The sequence below is a fragment of the Crocodylus siamensis genome, chromosome 2 (genome assembly GCF_052110815.1).
Source record: "Crocodylus siamensis isolate JL-2025a chromosome 2, ASM5211081v1, whole genome shotgun sequence".
NCBI classification, from domain to species: Eukaryota; Metazoa; Chordata; order Crocodylia; family Crocodylidae; genus Crocodylus; species Crocodylus siamensis.
The window spans coordinates 44066404-44084501 of NC_143396.1; positions in this window are offsets into that span (position 1 = coordinate 44066404).

Consider the following 18098-nt stretch of genomic DNA (forward strand, 5'->3'; position numbering starts at 1 on the left):
TGTTTGTGTGCAGCCATGATCAGATACACAGCAATATTTTTGTATTTCTCCTGCTTGTACTAAACCACCATTAAATTATCCATTCCCCTCCTCCTTTAAGGAAGAAGGAAACCATGCAGTAACTTACATCCTGATTCTTTATTACAGTACAATTACAAATAGAGTAGAAATCACACCCATACAGATGGCCAGATATGGCTAATTTACCATTCACATCCTATTTAAAATCTATTTTTAGGACTCAGTTCCAAGGGGTCAGTCTTACCCCTGAATAATTTCAGGAGTAAATTGCTAATCGTTACTTTCATTTGTGGAAGAAATCAAACTTTGTGTTGTGGTTGAATCAGAACTGACACAGCCAGCTTTTCTTTATTTAAGGCTATACTGTGATCACAGGGAGAATTCCATACAGCAAGGGGAATCACCCACTTGTCTGTTTCAAAGGATTTCTCAGACTCTCTAAGGTTACAAGCGTATTTATACTTAAGACAGAGAAAGAGATAAAAAATACACCTTGGAGAAACAAAACAATAGTAAATTACACAGAAACTTAGAAAGTTTACTTAAACAACTATCTATGCATAGGGCTATCCCAAGGCATGCAGGAATGCACAGGGCAAGATATCAAGATAACCCAAGGAATGCAGGAATGCGGATTCCTTATCTCAGAACATTTGAATTAAGCAGTGTCAGCACGTCTGGTCTTTGTCTGTTTTTCTAGTCAAGTAAGCCAATTACTTCTACATTCCCTATTTTTTTTTTTTACAAGTTAGATATTTATAGCCATTAGCCTTTCAACTTCTAGTTTTTCTTTCTCTTTACTTTCTGCTATTTCAACATACAAATTATATACCTCATTTCTGGTTGATGGTCTATTCTTCATTGGCTTAGCAGCATGGCTTATTCAACACTGTATTATCATAAACACCAGGTATACTCCAATAAAAAACAACAAACAATATCAACAAACTATGAATGACAGTAGAGCCTAAGGAACTAAAAATAGGGCTAAACCAAGAATTCACATTCCAGTTATCTGACTCATGCAATGTAGCTGCTTCTTTTCGAATATGTTTACTTAAATCCTGGATTTCTTTTGAATTATCGGGAATATAAGTACAGCATTCTTTACCTATTAAAGCACAGAGTCCTCCTTTGCTGGCTAGTATATAATCTAATGCAAGTCAGTTTTGCAATGTCATTTGCCTTATTTCCTTCATTTCTGTATTTATTTTATCAAAACTATCAGCAGTAGCATTAGAAATCTTTTCCAGAGATGCTGCGACTTTCTTTATCTTGGACATAGCTAAGCCTGTGCCATAGCTGGGGAACATTATACCCCAAAATCTTTGATTTTCTGTAATTCCACAAACATTGCTAATTCTCCCTTTAGGTAAATGAGATCTCATAGTAAAAGCAGGATATGCTGCGGAGACATAGCATGTTCCTCTCCAACCAGAGGGAAGATTTTTATAGGCCTTATCTCCACAAACAAAATAGTGACCAGCTAATGCAGTATATCCACCTGTATTACAGCATGGGGACATCATCCATTGCAAATAATAGCCTGAAAACTGACCTGCAGGGGAGCAGTTAGATATCCAGGAATTATTAGAAAACCAAGCACCATTTATTTTAAATTCTACCTCACACTTACTGACTCCTACTGCAACACGAGATCCATTAAAGGTCCAACAGAACTTTCCAGGGGTGGCATAAGCTAATTGTGCATATTCAGACCAGTTGCAACTTACATTCTGCCAGGTTTCATTCCCATGAAAATTTGAATAGTAAGGGGCTAACATCTGAGTTGCATTCAGGGGTACCGGTATCATGGGTATTCCTCCAGTAGAATAGATAGGGACATGACTACATATCCAACAACGAAAGACATTTAAATCGATTCCAATTTGATTAACTAAAGACAAGAAGACATTTTCATGAAGTGATCTTCTTTGTCGGTGCAGAAGTGTAGTTTGGTTTACAGAGTTCCTTATAACTGATGAGTCAAGTTCATATAAGATGGCCCAAAAAGAAATACTGAGAACTATCCAAATCACGACTAACCAACTCCACCTCGGGAACCAGGAACTAGGTAGAGGCCTTTTTCCTGTCCCGAAGGGCATAGTAGTGTCATTGGGGCACATCCTCTTCGCTCTGTAGTGGCAAATCCTCTTCGCCAGTAGGCGCTTGGCTCACTACTGGTCTTGAGCTCTCCTGCTGGCAGGCGCTAGGCTCACTACCAGTCTGTGGAGGCTGCTTACAAGATTGATATGGAGGAGACTCTAGGTCTAATGGGGCTGATGTTTTCTTACTGTGTGAAGCATGGATCCATGTCTGGAGTCCTTGACACTTTATTGCAGTGTTGGTGGTCAGGAGTACCTGGAATGGGCCTTTCCAGCGAGGTTCCAGTGATGACTTTCATTGATGGACTTTTACATGGACCCAGTCTCCAGGCAGGATAGAATGGCACAGCTCACCTGGTTCTTTGGGGAGAGCTGCCTGTACCTGTGAATGAAAAGCCTTTACACACTTCATTAGTGCTTTACAATAGTCTAGAATGGTATCATCAAGTGAATGTATATCGCAAAAGTGGGAAGCAACAGGTGGCAAGGCAGGGAGCCTCATGGGTCTTCCCATTAGAAATTCATGTGGGCTAAGCCCAGTCTTTCGGTTGGCAGTAGATCTCATACTCTTAAGGGCTATGGGTAGTGCATCTGGCCATTTTAGGTGAGTCTCAGCACAAATTTTGGCCAGTTTATTTTTCAGAATGCCATTTTGGCGTTCTACTTGACCCAAGGCCTGCGGATGGTATCGGCAATGAAAGTTCTGTTGGATCTGCAGGACTTTGCAGACTTCTTTCATTATCTGTCCAGTAAAATGAGTTCCTCTATCAGAGTTTAGGGATAAAGGAATACCAAACCTTGGAATAAAGTCTCTGAGCAACTTTTTGCTTACAGTTATGGTATCAGCTTTTGCACATGGGTAGGCTTCTACCCATCCAGAAAACATACATACAATAACAAGAACATATTCATAAGAACAATATTTCTGCATTTGAATAAAATCTAATTGTAAATTTACAAACGTGGGGGATGTGCTGCCTTCTTTGTTTTTACAGGCTTTAAGGAGGTAGATGCCAAGAGCAAATCATCAGCATATTGCACAAGCACAGAATTTTATTTAAATATTATGTCATCTAGATCTTTTTTCAAAATTTGGGAAAAAGAGAAGGGGATTCAGTATAACCCTGGGGCAATTTCATCCAAGTATACTGAAGTCCTTGATAGGTAAATGCAAAGAGAAACTGGCTATCAGGTGGTATAGGGGTCGAAAAAAATGCAGAACACAAGTTAACAAGCATTAGGAAGATAGTAGCTGGATTTTGTACAACAGGAAAAGTCAGTAAAACTGCAGAATTTACCGCACGAAGGTCTTGTACAAAGCAATAGGTATTCTTTCCAGGTTTTTACAGGAAGAACAGGCATATTACAAGGGCTCTTAGTTGGGACAATGATACCTTGCTTTAAAAGGGCGGTTATAACAGGGCATATCCCTTCTTCAACTTCTGGACGTAAAGGGTATTGAGCAACTTTGGATAAAGGCTTAGCTGGGTTTAATCTAATTTTTACAGGCTGGGCAGTATGGATTTGTCCTACTTCATTAGCATGCTGGGACCAGAGAAAAGGAGGGACAGCTTTTATGATTTCTTCTTGCAACACAGAAAGATCAGGGAACTCAGGTTCAGGAGGTGAGCTAGCTAAAGCAGCAAGTACTGCTATTTCGTTATCACAAGGGACATCTAAATAAACACCATTAGGAGAACAATACATAGTACAGCCAAGTTTACAAAGCAAATCTCTGCCTAACAAATTAACAGGAGAACAAGGACTAAGGAGAAAGGCATGTTGATCAGAAACAGGACCAAGAGAAACATGTAATGGTTGGGAAACAGGATGAGGAACTATTTGATTTGAAATTCCCACAGCATTTACAACAGCAGAGGAGAGGGGAGTTGTGGAAAATTCTTCAGCTCAAAGAGTAGAGCGGCTTGCATCCATGTCTGCTAAACATTTTGTAGAGATGCCATTTATCACGCAGGAAACAAAGGGATCATCTTGATTAAGTGGGAGAAATGGGGCTGTGATGATGTTACTATTCCTCAGGCTGGCCTAACAGGAGGCTCCCTGATTCGGGGCAGAGAATTGAGTGAGAGGAGGTGGTGGGGGTTTAAACGTCATCCCCGGCTGGCCAGGCTGGTGAGGACATTGAGCCTTCCAGTGTCCTGGTTGGCCACAATTATGACAACTGCCATTATTTTGGTACTGAAATCCTCCTCGTCCCATCTCACGACCACGTCCCCTGCCTCTGAACTGTCCTCGATGGAAACCTCAGCTGCTGCCCCTGTCTAAAGTCTGTAATTTCAATGACATTAACTTAGTTTCCATGGATTCCTTTTTTTTTTCCTGGCAGGTTGTACAACGATTTGCAATGGTGACTAGTTCTGCAAGTGGCTCAGTCTGCCAACCTACAGCAATTGTGGACAACTGTTCCTGGACTTTAGAAAGAAGTTCGTGGACAAAAGCAGAAGCAACTGCTTCTGGGGCAGTTTCAGCTGCATTTTCAATACCAGAATGTCTTTCAAATACTAGTTTCAAGCAGTCCATGTAGTCTGCTGGGGATTCTCCTTTATTTTGTTTACAGTTATGTATTTTTGGCCCAGTCAGTTTTCCTGGGGCAAATATTAAGCACAGCCTCAAGGAGGTGTCTTCGGGCATCTGCTAAGTGATCTCCAATTCTGGGGTCCTGAGTAGGCCAAGTAGCCTGTGCGATGAGGCGGTTGTGGACCTCAAAGAGCAGAACACTTCTCAATAATTGGTTTAAATCTGCCCATGTTGGATCATAACAATGGATTAAAGTTTCCAATTCATCTTTAAATTTCTGAGACTCTACTCTGAAAATTGTTTAACAAGGTTTAGGAGATCTCCTGGGGTCCAGGGGACAGGGACTGTGATTGTAGTTTCCCCATTTGGACCTTTCCCTGGAAGTTGGCATAAAGGCATAAGCTGAGCCTTTTTTAGATTTTAAAGACCATACTGGGTACCAGACCTTAAACAAGAGAAGGGAGTTGAGATTTCAGGAGACAGATGCCACATCTTCGGTGGACGTGGGCAAGCCCCGGGGGCAGGTGACGGTTGTTGAGTGATAGTTTCCCGGTGAGGTGGGCTAATCCTGCCGGAAGAGTCTGTTTGGTTACTTTGGACTTCTTCAGGTTCAGATTGTGCCTGGAACTGATATGGGGGTGGCACATTAAGAAAATCAGTTACATCTTCTGCAGATTCATTCTCAGTTATTTGTGGATAAAGTTGTTTTGGTGTTGATGGTACTATTGATGGGGGGCCCCCTTTTGGTGCACCTTTCTGTTTAATTCCTTTATCTGAGATTTCAGAATCTCTTGGGAGTCTTTAAGACTCTGAACTTGAGAGATTTTTTTTTTCCTATTTTATTTATTTATTTTATTTTGACATCTTTTGGAAGCTTCTTTATATTATTCAAAAAAAATGTGTCCCACTGAGTCTGTGGTATATTACTACCTCTTAACTCAAGGTCTCTGTGGAGATGAACAATTTCACTTAAATCAAATGTTCCCTCCAGGGGAAACTGCCAGCTAAAATCATCTCTGGCATACCAATTCCATTTGTCTAGAAACTTACAACTTTTATGGCCATAGTGTGTGTACATGTACAATGCTGGAGTCCCTTTTGGCAGAGCCAGTATGTCTTTTAGATTCTCCGCTCCCCATATCTTTAAACTCAATTCACACAGGTCTTTCATACAGGAATGGCTTATTCAGGGTGTCCGGTCAGGTTGTGAGATTTGCTAGTGGCATAGAGATGCTGTGGCTAATGTCCAAAGACAAGACTCCACTGCAATAACAGCACACAATGCAGTTACTCACGGTTAGACATGGCTCATTATGAGGGTGGGGAAAGGGAAAAACTGTCCACTGGGTCATGAGGTTCCAGTCGGTCCCCTCTGCATTCAAAACTGCCCTTCCAGACAGTTTGAACGCCTTGGGGCGGCTGAACCCAACCTTAGTCTCAGACCTGGTCAGTGGCTCATATTTCTCAATTCATACTCTCAATTCACACAAGAGAATTTCCGTGTTGAGGCACAAGGTTCAAGAGCATTTCTTTAGTCTCAGCCTTGATCAACGCTTATCATGGAAAAACATTCGCAGTCTAAGAGTTTCCACCTTGCACCCTTGCTTTCGAAGAGCACACAGAACAAATCTGGTGTCTTCGGGGCGGCTGCACAAGGATTCTACTTCTGGCCTCAGAAAGACCTCACAGTTCTTTACAGAACTTAACTCAATTCATACAGGGACATACTTTCACTGACAACAGCAACACAGAGTCTTAACTCTTAACCTTAACTCTTAACCTTGACTCTTAACCTTGAGTCTTAACCTTGACTCTTTCTACTCACAGTTAATACTTACACCGTGGGTAAGTTACCATGCAGTAACTTACATCCTGATTCTTTATTACAGTACAATTACAAATAGAGTAGAAATCACACCCATACAGATGGCCAGATATGGCTAATTTACCATTCACATCCTATTTAAAATCTATTTTTAGGACTCAGTTCCAAGGGGTCAGTCTTACCCCTGAATAATTTCAGGAGTAAATTGCTAATCATTATTTTCATTTGTGGAAGAAATCAAACTTTGTGTTGTGGTTGAATCAGAACTGACACAGCCAGCTTTTCTTTATTTAAGGCTATACTGTGATCACAGGGAGAATTCCATACAGCAAGGGGAATCACCCACTTGTCTGTTTCAAAGGATTTCTCAGACTCTCTAAGGTTATAAGCGTATTTATACTTAAGACAGAGAAAGAGATAAAAAATACACCTTGGAGAAACAAAACAATAGTAAATTACACAGAAACTTAGAAAGTTTACTTAAACAACTATCTATGCATAGGGCTATCCCAAGGCATGCAGGAATGCACAGGGCAAGATATCAAGATAACCCAAGGAATGCAGGAATGCGGATTCCTTATCTCAGAACATTTGAATTAAGCAGTGTCAGCACGTCTGGTCTTTGTCTGTTTTTCTAGTCAAGTAAGCCAATTACTTCTACACATTCCTCTCCTATGGAGTTTGTCAATATTACTTATAGGTAGCTAGAAGAGAACATGCAAGAACAATGAGAAGTACTCCCTGGCTTTGTTAAAAGAGGCTTTGCAACACTCAAAGTCCCTGCCAACACTCACCATTTTTTTTTTTAATAATTCATGTTTTTTATGCTTCACAACAGAAAACCATTACTATTCCATCGATAGTCAATAAGTATCCCAGGAAGAAGACTCGGTATTTACTGAAAATAATATAAAAGAAAGCTTTTTGGTGTTTTTGTTGTTCTTGTTTGTTTGTTTGGAGTTATTTTTCTTTGTTTTTCTTTGTTTTTCTTTGTGTACTGAAAGTTAAAAAAATACAGAAGATTCTACTGTTATAAAGTTAGTAGCATCTTGCTCACTGAAAATAAGAAAAATAAATGAATAAGCCTCTGTATTCTGATCGTTTAAAATATCTGCATAACAACTTTAATATAGTACCAAAAAGCTTTTCCATCCAATCAGGCTCCATGACAGAGGTATACAAAATATTCAGTTTAAGAAAAATAAAATCAAAGACTGAGTTCACACCTCCATATATAGACAGTGGAGTCCAGGTGTGATTACACATGCTTTGGATGACTAGAGGTTGGAACTCTCTGGATCATCTAAACTTCTAACCTTAATGATGTCATGATTTACTTTCAATGGCTGAGCATGCATAGAGGGTGTTTATTTGAAACCAAGTTGTTTGTTTTGGCAACCAAGGGAACAGGACAGTTAGGACCATTATGGTAATGAGCTGTTATAGTTTGGTATGGCCCTTATTATGATTTACTTTGATTGATGGAATTATTGAACCTCCATTTGATGGACAGGTGATGTGATTTAGTCCGTATAAAACCTGTCCAGAGTCAGTATGTGTGTGTATTCCTCAGTGGGTAGTCCTTAGGGAAACTGAAAAGGGAGAGAAGAGAAAGTCAGACTGGAGCTTAGAGAGAGATGTTTATATGACTGGGTGTGCAAGTATAATTAATATAGAACTGATTTAGTGCTTGATTGTTTCTGGTTGTCTGGAACCCAGAGTTTCTTGATAAGGTTGTTGAGTGATTGTTTGGGAGCCATGATGGAGGGTCTAGATTACCTGGGCACTTGCCACTCACCTACTTTATCATGTCACACTGGTCAGATGTCACCTACCCTTCATCAAGATGCTTAGTACCCACCTAGAGTGAGGGACAGCATAGAAATCCTCAGGGGTGTGAGACTCTGCTCAGCAGGCCTTCCCTGCCTGTCAGCTCTCTAGGGTGATAGTGGTTCCATAAGTGTATGTTGGTGATGGGTTCCATAAGTGTATATTGTTTACAACTGTAAGTTCTTTTGCTCATTGTTTTAGTGTTTTATTGTGATTGCTTGTCATAATATACACTTGTTGACTTTACATGTGTATGGAGTTTTCATTGGTAGTTTGCACCTCTGGTCAGAGATGGGCAGTAGGTCAATTTCCAGAGGGATTTTAACCTTATGAGGTCTGAATCAAAAAGGGAGCTTGGCAGGGTATAGAGGCTTAACAACCCTCTGTGTGTGTGTCTGAGACATGGGTGGGTGTCTGAAGAAGTCCATAGGGTTCTCTATCTTGTTGTTATACACTTGTTCTTCACATATGCATATTTTTAAAAGTTGCCTGTTTCAGAATATAGAACCTACATAATTATTAATGACTAAATTCTGTCCAAGTGCATGCCTAGTAAAACTGCTTTGGCCCAGTGAATTTGCTAAAAGGTTTTAAAAAAGTAGAATTTTTCTTGAAGGATTGTCTGCAAATCTTTTACAGTAGTGACATATTGAAAGAATCTGCTCACAGATTCTTTTTGTGTTTCTTTGTTGTATTATTTGCTGGGATGTTCCCCCAAAATTGTCTAATTCTCATTGTGTAAAGTGAAGTTTGAAGATAGGGTGGCTACAAATTTTACCATCAGGCGATATCTACACTAGATCTGACTGTGCTAGAGTGTACTACCTTGAAAATAAGTCCATCTCTCTCTCTCTCATCTCTCTGTCTTCATATGTACCAACATTGAAAAAAATATATAATGGAACTGCTGTTTGAGTGACAGCTCAGGTACATGGTACTCATGCTTGGGTGTCCAAAATGTTTTTTTTTTTAAATCATATGGCTAAGCATTAGGGCTGTGTGAAGCTTCGGTCCCTAATTTAGTTTGGTGGAGATTCAGCCTGATATAGTGGCCAAATCTCTAAATCCACATTGAATCAGAGGAGCCTTTAATCTTTCCAAATCAAATCAGAACCTTCCGAATCGATTCAGAGAGATTTGGAAAGATTCAGAGATTCAGACATATATACAAATTTAAATGTTTTTTCTACATACCTCTAGGTAGCTGGTGGTTCGTGAATGCTGTGATGCTGGGGTGCATTGAGTGTCCCACAGAAGGAAGGGAGGCTCCCCAGCATGCTCAGCAGCAGGCCCAGAGGTGGACCAGAAGCTCTTCTGGTCCATTTCCGGGTCTGCTGGGGAGCATACTAGGGGGCAGCCCCATGCCCCCTCAGCTCAGTGACTGGTGCCTCCTGGATCTCGGGCGGCACTCAGGGTCTCTCCATGGCCAATTGTTGAGCTGGGGAGACATGGAGGGGGCCCAGTGTGCACTCCCCGAAGGACCCAGAAGTGGACTGGAAACACTTGGAGGCCCCTCCCCCACGCTTCTGTGAGACCCTCCATGCTCTCCAGCATCACAGCATTCACAAGCCACACTGGTACCTCAAGGTATGTAGAGAAAACTTTTAAAGCTATGTCTATTTCTGAATCGCTGATTCTCTGAACCAGCATCAAATCTTCACATTTGGATTCGGCCGAATTGAATCAGGGACACTGATCTGAATCAACTAATCAAATCACTGTCCGTGATTCAGCCCGAATCTGAATACAAATCAAATGGGGCCCACTTTGCATGCCCCTATTAAGCTTATAGATGAGTCACTCTGATTTGCATAAATTATATTTTAATTAAGAAGAGAGATGGCCCTTTTATTATGACTAAAGGGATTGACTTGACAACAAGTGTTTCTTTCAAAACTTTATATAGTTTAGCACATTGAACAAGCATAAGCTTTTGGAAATGTACCATCTGATGATACCCAGTAATGACACCAAAAAAATCTGGTGGAAATCTGTGAAGATTTAAGGAGTTATGCCTAAGCACCTAAATGTCTGAATACTTACATAAGTCAAATTTTGAACTGTTCAATTTTCTCCATAATTATCATACCTTCAATTTTCTTTTTTCTTATTTATTATATTCTAATATGTAGCTTGGGTATATTCATGTATATATTATTTTTAAGAGATCAACTTATTGGTCACATCCAGATGAGCATGGCCATGTGGCATGCAGTGCCACAGACACATCTGAGGTACCACATACCACACCTTCAGCTGTTCTCCATGATGCAAGGAAGCCGCATAGAAGGGTTTTTTTATCCCCTGTGTGTCAAAGGTGACAAGGTGTCCCACAGCTAGTTGTTCCTAGGAAAAAAATGACCACACTTATGTGAATGCAGCCATTGATCTTTCAAATACCTAGAACGATGAAGGGAAGGAAATATTATTTAAAAATCTACCTACAAAAATAAATTCTCAGCATGACTCACCAGTGTTGGCTAAAGAATTATATTTAGAAATTTGCTTTTAGAAATTGGCTAGTGGGAAGAATACATACTGTATTAGAACAGGGGAACAGCAAGGGTTAATTAGTTTCTAAAGTCTATTTGTGGTAAAGATTCACATTCTCAGCATTTTAGCACCTGAGGGCATGTCCACACAAGCGGGAATATGTGTTTGCTTGGGGACAAATGACAGTGGGACATATTTGTGCTGTTGCTACTTTTCTCCAGGAAACACCCCTGCATACTTACTCAAGCACACAGCAAGTTGTCATTGGTGCTGTATGGGAGGCTGAGGCCAGCACCTGGGCTGGCCCCAGCAGCCTTACCTGAGGTCCTGGGGGTCTCCCAGGGCTGGTGCAGTGGCCATCCAGACACACAGAGACTGGCTGGCAGCTGGAGTGTGGCTCTGATCAGACAGGCTCTAGTTTCGTGTGGTGCATGCTGCCACCACGTGCACTGCCCTACTTTATTCTGGCATTGTTTTTTTGACACTGGGACATCCCAGTGTAAAAAAAAAAAAAGTCACCACCTGCGAATTAGCACTGCTGTGAATGCATGCATATGTGGCAGTGCAGTTTACAGTGCCTCAGATGGGTTTGCAGTGACCACTTGTTTGGACATGCCCTAGGGATCCGAAGTGAGCAGGCAAGCAGGCACATACATCTTGGGACACTGAAAACATACCGAAGCAAAACAACTACTATGTTCCCTTTAAAACCCATAAAGAGAGGAACTTGCAGAATTAACATCAGGTCACAATGACTAGGTGGAGCCCAGCCAAGAGCCCCTGGGATCCCTGGTTTTGGGTGGAATGGCCAAACTAGGAGACCAGGAATGAGCATATTAAGGTACCAGCAAATAACTAAATTAAGATGTATGCACATAATGTGTTTAAAGAAACAAGGGATTATGCTGATAGAGCAGAATGTGAATAGCATGATGACCACAGGGAAACCAATTGATGGTACCCAGAAATGAAGACTTATCAAGGGAAAAAGAATACAAAATGAGGGAGCTTTAGAGCAACAATTGGGCATTGGCCCCCAACTTCTGAGGTTTCTGACATCTGATAAACTGATTCAAGCAAGAACCATGAGGTGGTATTTGTGTACTGGCCAGACTTACCATCTCCTTGTGAAATGGTAGGACTGGTAAATAACTGGGACTATGTAGTCATTTAGATTGCTTTGCTCATACTAGTCTTATTTGCTATCATTGGCCACATGTCTACACAAGATCTAAATGAATGCACACTTGTATAAACAGGAACTAAATGACTGCACGGTAAACCCATGTCACAGCATAGTAGCGCCGACAAATAGCATTTTTGTGACTGCACAGTAGCCTGAGACTACTGCGCAGTAACATTGTGTTATGGTTTCTGCCACGTGATTCTACTGCACAGTAGTCCTAGGCTGCTGCTCAATCAATGTCTCATGTAAACACTGTGTATCAGTAAAATACTATTATTGAGCCTATTTATGGTTATTCAGAAAGGCTTTGCCCCACCCGCATTAAGGTATCAGGTCTGGTTCATAAATCCAGTGCCAACAACCAGAATTAGATGCCACTCACAGTTGGTTCCAAATAGTATTGTGTGTGCTTTCTGTTTGCCTGGGGTTTAACACCACCCAAATAAAGTTTGAATATGTTCATAGATTTTGCTAGGTTGCCCTGACATAACACATTTTACACTCTGGGGTTGGTAAGTAAGGGGGGAATAATTGTGGTATTGGGGGGTAGCGGGTGTTGACAATAGCTATGTGTACACTTGATTCAAATTCGAAACATTTGAAATGGTTCATTCTGGCTTTTAAAAGTATTTTATTTTATTTTATTTTATTTTATTTTATTTCTGTGGACTAGATTCACAATGTTAGGTAGGCATAAATACTTCTGGTCCCTCTTGTGGTAAGGGCACCCCATTGAGTAAAGGTGTATTCAAATCTATATTCTCTGCTATTTCAAAATAGCGACATGCACCTACACTTCTTTGTAACATGCTGTAACTACTAGACTAATGGGTTTTCTGTAGTCAAATTCTGTCATCTGTTGAAGCTGTTCTACTGTATATATAATATTTAAATGTTCTTTAGGCAGGGACTGAAATTGCTGTCTTTCCCTACCCAGGAATCGCTCAACCATTAAGCCATTGAGTCATTCTTACTGTAACCATTCCATAATATTTAGAGTAGTTTCCTAGTAGGTTTAAATACTTTCTCTACTTCAAAATAAGTATGTTTATAACCTTTTTCTGCTGCTTTTGAATATTGTATTGAACTATACACTCCTTCTCAGCATATGCTAAATCTGCAAATGGAGCACTTCCATATTGATTTCTTCTACTTCCGCCCCCACCTCACTTCCAGCACCTTTCTACTCTTAAGCTCTCTTTGCCTTGTATGACAGCAGTAGTGTGAATTGTCCTCAGGGAAGGTTTCTCAGCTCATTTCAGTTTTTTGTTTCTTTTTCTGTTCCTCCCCCCACCCCCAATTTCAGCAGTGTGCATTAACCACTGGGATAAATAGCGAAAAAACTCCATTTTGTCAATGCCGCCTAAGTCCCATTGTGAATCTAGACTTTCATTTCTAAATGTGTTTTACTTTTATTAAACATGTCTACAACCAGAGTACAACCTTTTTTCCCTTGTTTAAGCAGCAAATGGGAGTAATTTTGTACAACACCAGAGTAAACATTCACAAACAGCAATTTCAGTATCCAAGGCTCAAAAAAAAAATTAAAAAAAAAAAGATGGAGGAAAAAGAATCTCTTATCCCAGGGATAATATACCAGAAGAAAGTAGAAAAGAAACTACATTTTAAAAAACTGCCCGCTGATGCAGATAAGCAGTATTTATGTCCATGACTTCAGGATGAACAGGATAACTCATTCTGCAGTAGGTCCAAAAGAAGGCTTGACCATATCTCTATACAGACACCACCACACTGCCAGGTCACCCTGGCCCATCTGTCCTGCACCCACTGCTGGGGGCACCATACGGAGGGACAAAAACTCCATGTTAGCATAGAGTTTTGTTTCTGTCCAAATGAAAAATATCTACAAAGTGCAGTTTACATTTGTTATTGTTGTTACTGGCCTGTATTAAATATATGTAGCCCTAGAGCATGTAAGAGTTTACAAGCATATTATCATTGTGTTTGTGCACTTGCTTAATTATAACCCTGTCTCAAAATAGAAAAAAAAAGTTCACTAACTTGTACTGAGTAGTAAATTAAAAAGCTGCCTTCAGCTCTGATATTTGGTCTGAAAAATATATTGAAGATTTATTTTACCCCTTTCAGAAATACAAGTGAGTGAGATTTTATTTATTTTGTTCCACCAAAGGCACATCTCAGTGTTTTTACTTATATACTTACTTTGTCAGACCATTATCACTATAATATATTCAAATCTCACAATATTTAATATATTTATCATTACAGCACCACTTGGAGGTACCACAGATGTACTATCCTATCCCACAGCATGATTTTATCCAGCCTGCAGCAGGTTCCTCAGCCCCGATCCAGCCCAAGTGTGGGGAGCAGCCTGGGCTGGGGTGCATGTAGCCAGTCCCTCCACCCCTGGATATGGAGGTGCCACCTGGCACAGCCCATCTTGTCCCTGCATGTGGCTCTTGGACATGCTGGGACCTGTCATCTGTGGAGCCAGCTGGTGGGGTGGGGGCCACGGGGCAGCTAGAATTGGTTTCCTGGCAGTCCCCACTGCTACTGCTTGGGAACAGGTGCATGCCCTGCTGCTGCTGGACCACACCACACTGCCAGGTCACCCTGGCCCATCTGTCCTGCACCCACTGCTGGGGGCACCATATGGAGTGTGTTGGGGGGGCAAGTGAGGTGTCAATGGTGACCAGCTTAGGACCCCTACAGGCAGGCTTAACCAGTTGGATGGGATTGAGCTGCATGCTTATGGGTGGGAAGCAACATTCAGGAGCAGGACAGATGGGCAGGGTCATGGCTGGAATCACAAGTTAGTAACAGAGCGGAGCTGGGGACCAGGGCAGAGGTGCAATCCACTCCCTGCACATCTTTGAGATGGGTGCCAGTTCCATAGGCAGGGGCTGTCACTAACCTGCAATCCCAGCTCCAGCCCTGCCTACCCATTCCACTCCTGGATGCCACTTCCCACACATCTGTGGCCCCTTCCCATGTGACTGGCTGAGCATGCCCTGCCTGCGGAGTGCTGGGCTGGTCTCCCCATTCACCCATCTGCTCTGTTCAGTACCCCCAGCAATGGGTGTGGGGTGGACAGGCCCAGACAAGCTCAATTGTCTACCCCCACAAGGCTAGGTCTGCACCCTCCCCTCCTTCCACAGCCCACAAGAGTTCATGAAAATTTAAGTGCCCCTCCAGTCCAAATAATTGCTCACCTCTGTGGTAAATAAATAAGTTGAGTCACTCACCTAAAGTGCTTACACATTGTATAATTCCATAAGTATTCTTTCTAAGTTTCCTTAACGTCTTCTAAAACCTACCACAAAACATATAATTTTATGGTTATAGAAAAGTAGGTAGTATCAACGCTTGGAAGCCTCCAGACTTTCTAAACCATCCTGGACAAGTGCTAGTCTAAAATATCTTAAAAGCTTTGGGAACATCCATATTGCCTGATATACTGAAAATACTTTTTAACTTGCCTCAAGCAAAGCAGGAGGATGAGAACACATTGTTGCCTGCCGAAGCAATGATGGGTGAATGTTATTCTACAGAAGCCAATGCCACTTACAGTAACAGAGTGGGGCTGGGGTTAAACTTTTCTGAACCAGGGACTAACCATGTGTATATGTCATTTGTGGGCTATATTACTTAGAAAAGACAAAAGGGAGCTTGATTTTCCTACCATGAAATGTTATAGGAAACATTTTTATTTTAGAAAAGGGGAAAATAGCTATCAATGGACCCATCTTTTAAACCTGAGAGCAGAACCTACAAAGATTAGAGATGACCAGGGATCCAGGTTTTCCCTTTCTCATGGAAAAGCGGAGAAAACCATGGATTCCCTGTTTTTATTAGAGAAAACACTTATTTCCCCTTTTAGCAGAGAAATCCATGGATTCTTCACTTTTGCACAGAGGTCTTTCAGGCTGGCACAGCTCCAGCCTGCAAAAGCAGATTGCAGAAAGGGTGGGAAATGGCGAGCCCTAGCTGGAGGGGGAGGGAGATGGGGAAGGGCAGGGCCTGAGCCTCTCAGTTAACCAAGGCTGGGCTCAGGATCAGACTCACCCTTCACCCCATGATCCTAGAGGTAGGTGGGGCTTGAGGGTTGTGGGGCAGGGCTGTGGAAAATGGCTGGAGAGTGAGGGAGCGGGAAACACTGCCAGCCCGAGGCAGCACACTGCAGCTGGGAGCAGAACCAGGGGGTGAGAGCAGGTGTGCCGGGCCAGGGGATGAGGGCAAGGGTGCCCCTCTGTGGGCACACAGGGCCTTTAGGGTGGCAGCAGCATTATGGTGGCAGCCATGGCTGCCGTATGCAAGCCACCCCATCTGTGGGCACAACTCCTAAAACAAGCAGCAGTGATGGCAAGGGATGGTGGTGGGGGTGGCTACGTGCCACCTGGTTGGCTAGCAGGGGTTGGGAGTTTTTACACATGGTGGCTGCCACCACCTTGCACCATTGCTGCTGCTTACCTGTAGAGCCAGGCCCATGAACAGGGGCCTTGTGTGCAGCATGGCTCCACAGGCAAGCAGCAGCAGTGGTGGTGTGAGGCGGTGGTTGCCACAGTGTGCGCAACCCCCCAGCCCCACTAGCTGGCCAGGCAGCACACAGCCACCCCCTCCACCATCCTGTACCATGGTTGCTGCTTGTTTAAGGAACCATGCCTGCAGATGGGGGGGCTCCCATACGGCAGCCATGGCCGCTACCACACTGCCGCTGCTGCCCTGCGGCTGGCTGCACAGCTCCATACGTGGTGGCAGTGGCGTCACAGGGAGATTTTGCACACAGTGGCCACCACCACTGCCATGGCTCCACAGGTAATCAGCAGTGGCTGCCACATGTAAGCCCCCTCTGCCCTCCACAGCCACCATCTTTCACCGCTGCTGCAGGGCTTTGGCCACAGAGCTGTACAGCTCGCTGCAGGCAAGCCCCCTCCCTTCCCTGGCCAGCTGGCCAGGCGGCATGTGTGTGGCCCACACATGGCAGGCACCACCACACAGTACCCCATGTTACTTGTCCACAAAGCAACACCCTCACTGGCATTCAGTCGCCACCACCCCACACCACCCCAGGGGCATGCAGCCAGTTGCAAGGCACAAGCAGTGGTGCAGTGGTGACCAGTGCATGCAAGCCCCCACTTTTCCCAGCCAGGCAGCACATATAGAGCCTGATCTTGGTGGCTGCCACTGCACTGCCGCTGCCACACCCTGCACTGCTTATGCACAAACTGTGCAGGTGGCCATGGGATGGTAGCATAGGGTGCAGTGGCAGAGTTGTGGTGGCAGTCTCCATGTGTGAACCCCCCATCAGACGAGCTGGTGTGTTTTGGGCCCTCAGAGTAACTTGCCTGCCTTTGCCCCCTGGCTCTGATCCTGGAAGTGGGCATAGGGGCATGCTCCCCCACTTCCTGATCTACCTCCACAGTGCTTTCCATTTCCCCTGCCCCACCCTGCCCTGTCTCTTCCTCCTACACACAATTACCTGGTGGGTTGGGTGTAAGTATCTGTGTGTGCATCTTTGTCTGCATGTCTGTGCCTGTGTGTTTGTGTCTGTAGATCTGGGGGACTGTTGTGGGGGAGTGAGGGGCATCAGGAAGGGTGATAAGGCTGTGGGGGGAGTGTGGGGCAGCAGCAGTGATGGAGGGGGCTAGGAGGGACCTTTAATATTTATCATGGATTTTGAGTCTTTAATCAGAGAATTTGCAATTTTTAACCACACAAAACCAGGATCCCTGGAGATGACAAACCCTAGGGACTTTACTTAGGACAGATTCTTTCTTGTTAGGGGAGGAAAATTAAAGGAAAATATGAATGTACTCTAAGGGAGGAAATATAAATGAGTATCCTTTGCGGATTTCTTTTGGATACTAGTAACTCAGGAACCAGACATATGTTGCCAGGCATCAATAATGGCCTCTCCATTCTCTACCAATTCTTTCTGTGTCCTCCCATGGACTGACTTCTTTCTTTTGAGGACAGGCTCTGCTGGCCATTTCTCTGAAAATTCAAACTTCTTTATAGTTCTTCAGGTAAACACAATAAAAAGACAAACAAATCATTTCCCAGTTCTACTTGGGCAGAGATTCTAACTGTAAAGCTGAAGAAATACTGCAAACAC